We start from the raw sequence: 9,491 nt of genomic DNA, 5'->3' as shown, positions 1-9,491 counted from the left end.
GGCTCCTAGACCCGGACTCTTTCCGCTATCCCATACTTCCTCCCTATAATGTTCAACAAGCTCCAGGAGGTGTTAGTTCAGTCCTTAGCTCCCTGCTACTATTGCTTACTCTGTCTCTGGAAGATAATACAGTCCTGCACCATGGTTCCCCCCAGAAAGAGCGTTTTTGTGTGTGTATGGTGGGATGGGGAAGAGAGAAAACAAACTTATTTCTGGTTCTTTTCATTTGGGATGGGTGGAGGGGTGATGTCAAAGTGGTAAAGCAACAAGACTGCAGAGTTTGGTATCTTACGTATTCCCTTCCCCTCCTCCAGTGCCACTGCCACAACTAGAACTAGTGCTCGTGGGCACTGAAACTTCCTTTTCTTCAGGTTGTTGAACATGAATTAGACTCATTTCTTGTGTTTATCCCATTTTTGCTGCCATCAGCCTGGCATGAAAGCTTCCTGGCACTCAGGGCCATCGGGGATAAGCAGTCCCTTTGCATTTCCAGATTTACTACTCCTCTCGGGTGCCACTGCTAGTCACTGAGGGCAGTGGAAGGCCAGGGAAGGGAGGAGAGAAATATAGCTCTAGCTCACCCTGCCCTTTGATGAGGACCATGAAAACCTCAGTGGTCCCTGAGCTGCGTGTGGCCGCATCCTGCTGGCAGAGGGCAAGGAATGGAGCCTCCCTCTTGGCTCCTCCTGCCCCTTTATGGTCGAAAGGGCTTGAGCAGGCAGGTGCTTCCTGTGTCAAAAACTGAGAGGAAAGTTAGAGGCATCACACTCATGGTGCCAAGAATATGGGGACGGTGAAGGGGGTATGTGCCTAAGTCAAGTTGCCTGTTTCTCTGTGTCTGTTATATTGGAATCTTCCAAGTGCTTAGTATGGTAGTCTGTGCACAGTAAGCACTCAGTGAATATGATTGACATTCCAACTTCCAAGTAGGCCACAGCCATCACTCTTTCCACCTAATGGAAATCCACCTAAGGATTAGGAATAAGGAGACTTAGGTTCTCACCCTGGCTCTACCATTTAAGATATCTTTTCTCCTTCTTAGACTGTGAATCTGAATACGACAGGGACTGGGTCTGATCTGATTTCCCTGTATCTAACCAGTGGTCAATGCAGTGCTAGGCCCATTTTAAGTGCTTTAAGACCTATTTATTTTGCTCAGTGGCATTTGTTATTAGCCCGTCTTCTGGATTGTGAGCCTATTGTTGGGTAGGGACCATCTCTATATGTTGCCGATTTGTACTTCCCAAGCGCTTAGTACAGTGCCTTGCACACAGTAAGTGCTCAATAAATATGATTGAATGAATTAATCATTGTGCAATTATTTGGTCCAAATGATGGCGTACCTGCAATTAGAAGACCCAGTCCCTGTCCCACAAGCGATTCATAATCCAAATGGGAAAGACAGATGCACATAACAACATGTGTGTATTTAAAATTTAAAACAGAAATAAAAGCAAAACAATATTCAGTGATGTGAAATAGGTGTGAAACTTTATCTCAGAGGGCAGTCTATGGTACGTTACAGTCCCATGCAAAGAGTTCTCGGCTACAAGCCGCTGCGAGTTTACTGATACTCTCAAAGTTGCCAAGGCAGGCTTGGCTCCTGGGGTGTCCAATGGGAGAATGGAGAATGCCTTGGACAAGAGGCTGATCCCCTGTAGGGTCTCAGCTCCAGTGGTTTGGGCAGCCCTTTCACAGCATGGAAAGTTTTGTGGGTAATGGGTTTTGTACCATGGTTCCACAGTGATAAGCAGTGGGGAATGCTATAAGAATATAAAAATGCCCATTTCCCCATTTCTAAAGATCTTGTGAGTATTCATTAATCTTAGGAGGTAAGTGATAAGACTAGCCTGTCCTCAAGAAGTCACTTAAAACATCCTGCTTTTGCAATGGGCTGTGCTTATACTATTCAAACAGGTACCAGCCTCTCTTACCTTAAGAATGTAATTTACTGCACTCCCATTCAGGCAGTATTCATTTAGTAAAAAACAGTATGTAATTCAAAGCAAATGCCATCTCTCGATGAACTCAACCCACCTATTATTCTTTAAGATCTGCCAGACTGGGCTAATTCAGTCTGTTTTCTCAGTTCCAATTTATGCTGTTTTACTGCAAATCTGACCCAGAGAACATAAAAACATGCTCCTTGTAATTTTAGAGATAGCATAAAGAAATTCAGGCACTAAATTTTGCCTACAGAATATCTAAAATGATATCGATTGGACAGGCAAGTCAACAGAATCTATTTTACAGTGATTTTCAGTCTCTTTTTTTCCCATTAGAAAAACAACCACCCATATATTCACTTGATATAAGACCCACATTGCTTTATGCTTGGCTGAGGCAGCACTGGTTGTAAACATGACGCATGATAATAAATACCAAACCTAGAACGGGGCTGGCCTTATCCCTGATTCTGGTCTCCACACAGACAATAAAAAGCCATAGGCCATCACTCTAAAACAGGATGAGTCCAAATGATGGCTTCCAGGGAGAAGTACCCATTAGACCCAAGGAAGAATTCCTGACAAAGTGGTTTAGCAAGGATTGTTTCATAGTAGAACGGCTGACATAAGACAGTGGTGGCGACTTGTACTTCCCAAGCGCTTAGTACAGTGCTCTGCACACAGTAAGTGCTCAATCATTATGATTGAATGAATGAATGAACCCTCCTGACCACGGAGAGCTTTAGGAAGGAGATAGCAATTAGTCTCTGGAATGGAAAAGGTGACTCTTTTTGTTGAGGAGAGAATGGAGATCTATCATAGATTTCTTTTTCTGATACGAAATTCCTATTCATCATCCATACTACCTAAGGGAAAGAACACCCGACACCAAGCACTTTGAAGCAGCATGGTCCAGTGAAAGGAACATAGGGCCCGGGAGTCAGAAGGTCTAATTCTGGCTCCACTACTAGTCTGCTGTGTGACTTTGGACAAGTCACTTAAGTTTTCTGTGTCTTAGTTACCTCATTTGTAAAATGGGGATTCAGTCCTTCTCTTTCTGATTTTAGGGTCTTAGCCCCATATGGGACAGGAACGGAGTTCAGTCTGATTATCTTGTATCTACCCCAGCACTTAGTACAGTGCCAAATACTTTACAAAAAATCTACCCAATTAGATAGAAATCCTCTACTGTAATAGAAGAGAACATTCTGTGCTTCCATCAGAGCAAAGCATATTCTCTTCTGTGATGTAAAATGGCTATCCATTTCCCTCTCTGGGTTCACTTTCTGGCCTTTCATTCACCTCTTATAAAACTAGCCTGAATATATTCATTGATATTAGTAAGAACCAAATCTGGCCCCATTTCTGCTTCTAAGGCAGTCATTTAGGCTTTTGTTCAACTGCATTTGGAAACTGATCTGCCAAACACATAGAGCAAACTCTGGCTTAAGATGACATTTCCGTGCAGTTGAAAAGACTCGCACTGTTTCAAATTTTGTAGCAGGATTGCCAAACATTAATAGTTGGCTCAATCATTCCACCACAAATGTCCCTTTCAAGACTGACTTCCAATTACTTCAGAATTCCCAATCAATCAGTGGTATTTATTGACTGCTTACTGTGTGCAGAGCACTGTACTTGTTCAAGTACAATTTAGTTGGTAGATGTAATCCTTGCCCTTGGGTTTACACTCTACTGGGGGAGTTAGTAAATTACAGTTAGGGTAATGTTATTTCTTACAGAAAACTGCCTATTTGCCAAGTGGGCTGTCAGCATCATTAGTGAGAAAGGCACTGGATCATCAAACTACCCAGAATGTTTCCTGAAGAATAGAGATGCTTTCAAGAAGCAATAAGAAAATACCAGAATAACCCTATTCAGGTCTGAAGTATCACAGGTCTTTGCTGAAGGGGCTGTGACTATTGCTATTTGGTGTTAAGTAGCTGCTTATATCATCAACACTGCTCAGTTTCTCAAATTCCTAAAGGAATCTGTCAGAATTGTCAGTTCATCGTAGCAAGCTAACTGGGTGTGCCATGTGGCCTTCCGGTGCTAGGTTAACCTCCACCAAAACAAGAATATCTATGCCCCATGAGCCATCAACACAGAGACCCATTCACCACCCCCACAACATTACTGATTAGTAGAGGTGGCTTCACTCTCATCAGAGGCAAGATACAATACTAACTGTAAGCGAGCTGTGGGCAGGGAAATTGTTGGTGATATTGTACTCTCCCAAGTGCTCTATAAATATGATTGAATGAATAGCAACAATGCTTCAGTGATTTCTCAATATGCCTTTCAGAATAGAGGATGATGATGATGATGATGGTATTTGTTAAGCACTTACTGTGTGCCAAACACTGTTCTAAGTGCTGGGATAGGTAGATGTCACTCCCCTCCTCAAAAATCTCCAGTGGTTGCCTATTAACCTTTGAATCAAGCAAAAACTCCTCACTCTCAGCTTCAAAACTCTCCATCACCTCACCCCCTCCTACCTCACCTCCCTTCTCTCCTTCTACAGCCCAGCCTACACAATCTGCTCCTCTGCTGCTAACCTCCTCACTGTGCCTCGTTCTCCCCTGTCCCACCATCAAACCCTGGCCCACGTTATCCCCCTGGCCTGGAATGCCCTCCCTCCACACATCCGCCAAACTAGTTCTCTTCCTCCCTTCAAAGCCCTACTGAGAGCTCACCTCCTCCAGGAGGCTTCCCAGATTGAGCCCCCCTTTTTTCTCTCCTCCTCCTGCCCTTCCCCCTTCCCCTCCCCACAGCAGTTGTGTTTATCTGTACATACTTATTACTCTATTAATAAGTATATAGCTATAATTCTGTTTATTCTGGTGGTATTGACAAGTGTCTACTTGTTTTGCTTTGTTGTCTCCCCCTTCTAGACTGTGAGCCCATTATTGGGTAGGGACTGTCTCTATATGTTGCTGATTTGTACTTCCCAAGTGCTTTAGTACAGTGCTGTGCACACAGTAAGTGCTCAATAAGTATGATTGAATGAATGAATGGTTATTATGACAGGCTGAACCCATTTATGCCCTCACTACCCATAGCAGAGTGCCCATGATGTGCTGTAATATCATGTCCTGGCAGCTAGTTACATTGGTAATCAATCAGTCAATCATATTTATTGAGTAGTTACTATGTGCAGAACACTGTACTAAGCGTTTGGGAAAATACAATATAACATACTTGGTAGACATGTGTCCTCGGATCTCTAATTAGACAACTGTTTTTTCAGGATTTTTGCTGGGCTTGTCCATCTTGTAAAGTAATCAATTCCCACCTATATATTTTCTCCCAGCATTCAGTTCAGTGTTCTGCGCACAGTAAGCACTTCAATACCACTACTACTAATTTAGGGTTTTTTTTGGTCCAAATCCTCTTTCACTGAGAAGAGTCCCTACAGGCATTCCCTTAGTTGTGCGGCTGGGATTAGAACTCTGGTTTCCTAATTCCCAGAATTGTGTTCTTTCGACTGGACCAATAGCAGGGCTAGGTCATAATGCAGTTTTTATTTCTCAAAATGGGAGCCTATATATTTTGTGTGCATGTCAGATAAGGACATGTATGGGAACAGAATGCTCTCTAGTAGTTTCTAGTAGTCACTAGTAGGTAGAGAAGCAGCATGGTTAAGTGGATAGAGCACAGGCCTGGGAGTAAGAAGGACGTGGGTTCTAATTCTGACTCTGCACCATGTCTGGTGTGTGACCTTGGGCAAGTCAGTTCTTGGGATCTCAGTTACGTCATCTGTCAAAATAGGGATTAAGAGTGTGAGCCCCATGTGAGACAGGGACTGTGTCCAACCTGATCAGCTTGTATCTACCCCAGCACTTAGTACAGTGTTTTACATGTAGTAAGTGCTTAAGAAGTACCATTATTATTACTATTATTAGTTGTATTAATATTCACTGTGCCCACCGGATGCAATGCAGTGTTCTTCCCTGAATAAGCAGGGTAGGGTTGTTGAGGGAGGTGGGAATTTAGGAAATCTGTGAAAATGGGGAGGCCTGTGATCAGATGGATTTGAAGAGGCAGAGAGTTCCAAATTACGGGAATAGGGTAAGTGAAGATTATGGGACTAGGGTAAGTGAAGGGATGATGGTGTGGGATTCAGGAAGGATGTACAGTAGGAAGGAAGTGGATTGGGGAGTTGTGGATAATAATAATAATAATGATGACATTTATTAAGCGCTTACTATGTGCAAAGCACTGTTCTAAGCACTGGAGAGGTACAAGGTGATCAGGTTGCCCCATGGAGGGCTCACAGTCTTAATCACCATTTTACAGATGATGTAACTGAGGCACAGAGAAGTTAAGTGACTTGCCCAAAGTCACACAGCTGACAGTTGGTGGAGCCGGGATTTGAACTCCTGACCTCTGACTCCAAAGCCCGGTCTCTTTCCATTGAGCCATGCTGCTTCTCCAAGTGGATGAACTGGGCAGATCTATAAAGTGGGGAGAGTTGGTGGAGAGTCTTGAAACCAATTATGAGGACATTTTACTTGATATGGAAAGCCAGTGTAGGCTTTGTAGGGGTGGAAAGGTGGGTGCCAAGCAATGCTTTGAGATTAAGATGATGATGATAGTATTTAAGTGCTCACTATGTGCCAAGCACTGTTCTAAGTACTGGGGAAGGTACCAGGTAATTAGGTTGTCCCACATGGGCCTCAGTCTTAATCCCCATTTTACAGACGAAGTAACTGAGGCACAGAGAAGTTTTGAGTTGCCCAAACTGATGATGATGGTGTGGGCTGACACAGCTGACAAGTGGCGGAGCTGAAATTAGAACCCGTGACCTCTGACTCCCAAGCCTGTGCTCTTTCCACTAAGTCACAGAATGATTATCCATTCCACAGTGGGGAGGAGAGATGGGAGATAGGGATCAAGGAGGCTATTTGGCATACTCTATCTGTAATCCTTTTAAAAACATGAAAGGCTGAAAGTAAATCGGCACTCTACAATGACTAAACAAATTGGCCATCTTGAGAAGTTGTTACCAATAGCCTAAGGCTTCTCCATGACACTATGGCCAATCATATCAGAAAGTACCATCAGCTTCAAATTGCACCTTATGACAAGCATAGACTTGTTAAATCTTGTCAATGCTGCCATGACTGAAACTGCAACAAGGGATAAGAACAAGGGATTCCACTCCTGACACCCAAGGCTGTCCATCACCTCGCCCCCTCCTACCTCACCTCCCTTCTCTCCTTCTCCAGCCCAGCCCACACCCTCCGCTCCTCTGCCGCTAACCTCCTCACCGTACCTCATTCTCGCCTGTCCCGCCGTCGACCCCTGGCCCACGTCCTTCCCCTGGCCTGGAATGCCCTCTCTCCACATATCCACCAAGTTAGCTCTCTTCCTCCCTTCAAAGTCCTACTGAGAGTTCACCTCCTCCAAGAGGCCTTCCCAGACTGAGCCCCCTTTTTCCTCTCCTCCTCCCTATCGCCCAGCCCTACCTCCTACCCCTCCCCACAGCTCTTGTGCGTATATATTTGTCCAGATTTATTACTCTATTTTACTTGTACATATTTGCTATTCTGTTTGTTAATGATGTGCATATAGCTTTCATTTTATTTGTTCTTTCGACTTTGACACCTGTCTACATGTTTTGTTTCATTGTGTGTCTCCCCCCCTCTAGACAGTGAGCCCATTGTTGGGTAGGGGCCATCTTTATATGTTGCCAGCTTGTACTTCCCAAGTGCTTCGTATAGTGCTCTGCACACAGTAAGTGCTCAATAAATACAATTGTTTGAATGAATGAATTGGAAAACTAGGACTACAAAACTGTTCTGATCATCTGGAAAATTTTACAGTTGAACAATTTATGAGCATCTGGTAGATGACTTATTGGCCCAATTAGAACAGGCCCTAAAAAAAAGGTCTTGTATAATTTAGTGAGCATTGTTGATTCAAACCTTGGGGAGGCAGGAGAGTCTAGTGGTCAGAGCATGGAATTGGGAGTTAGGAGACCTGGGCTCAAGTCCCTCCTCTGCTACTGGCTTGCAGTGTGACCTTAGGTGAGTCACTTAACATTTTGTTTTTCATCAGTCTCCTTATCTTTTTAAAATGGGGATAAAATAGAATGTGGGACAGTGTCCAATCTGATAACCTTGTATTTACCATGGTGATTAGCACTTAATGAAATGCTACAATAATCATCATTATTCTTCAAACAAATGTGCCTCCACTTCAGTTTTACTACTTTGAATTGTTCGGTGCACATAATCACTTCAATGTTGGAAGTAATAGCAATGAATCTGAAAGAGTGGTCCTGAAAATTAATATCATGGCACAACAGTAACAGCCATGGGGAAAAAGAAACAATGTTATCAGATTTTAAAGGGCAGGTATAGCCCAATTACCAATATTAAGCCAGGACAAAGGAAAGCCAGAGGGAGCTATCATAATGAAATGAGAAATAGAATAGTTAAACCACATAAACTACTTCAAAGCCATCACCTGCCATCCGTTTACTTAACACTGCTATAGCTCCAATGGCCTTTTCCTCCGATTTAATTTAGGTGAAGACTGTAACGGAGACTCATGGGAAAGTGTTGGAAATTGCAGTTCAGAAGGGGTGGTGGGGGAAGTAGAAAGTCGATTAGGTGCTGCAGGATGTGTTCAGAACAGCGGCTAGCTTTATCTTGAAAGACCTGCTGAAAATGCTCTCTGTTAGATATACCTCAAAATGAAGGGATCAACAGCATGCTTTTGCGTTTCCATATGGATACTGTTTCTCAGTCCTAAGATAATTAGGTGAAAGTACACTGACCTTGACTTTCAGTCATATCCTTATTTGCAGAATTTTTTTAGCAGGAGGTACATGCATACTTCATGGCTACTGCCTTGGAGATTTACCAAAATGTTTAAACAGAGGGTCCATTTAGATGGTGCACTTTCCTCTCTTGCCTATTGGCACATTTTCTGCTTACTGACTTTTTCAATGTTTTACACTGGGGTCAAATATACAAGACACTTTGATTAAAACTCACACCTTATTGCAGTCTGCCTGATTGATTTTTAGCTCAGGACAGCAAGTCTGCTTTTTATTCATATGTACTGAGCCGTGAACTAGTTCAGAACCCAGAGAAGACAAAATTCCTTGGGTGTTACAGTTTATCTTAGAAATACCAGTCAGAATGGTTAGCTGTAGGCAATGTGAAGTGTTGAAGCATATGTATGTAAGTTGGTCAAAAGAGCTAAAAGTTTCATTTACTTAGGCTGAGAATCATTGTTTACTGAATACTTTCTGGATGCAGAGCACTGGACTAAGTGCCTGGAAGAGTACAATAAAACAGAGTAGGTAGATGTTGGGACCAACTAGGGACATTGTCATCCCCACTGTACTTGCATGCATATGCATGATTTATTTCCATTAATGTCTGTCTCCCTCTCCAGACTGTAAGCTCCTTGTGGACAGGGAACAGGTCTACCAACTCTGTCGTATTGTACTCTCCCAAGCACCCATTACAGTCTTTTGCGCACAATAAACGCTCCATAAATTTGATTGACGTAGGCACAGGTCCTGGC

Source organism: Tachyglossus aculeatus, chromosome 1 (assembly GCF_015852505.1).
Source record: "Tachyglossus aculeatus isolate mTacAcu1 chromosome 1, mTacAcu1.pri, whole genome shotgun sequence".
NCBI classification, from domain to species: Eukaryota; Metazoa; Chordata; class Mammalia; order Monotremata; family Tachyglossidae; genus Tachyglossus; species Tachyglossus aculeatus.
Note: the sequence above shows the minus strand (reverse complement) of the source record.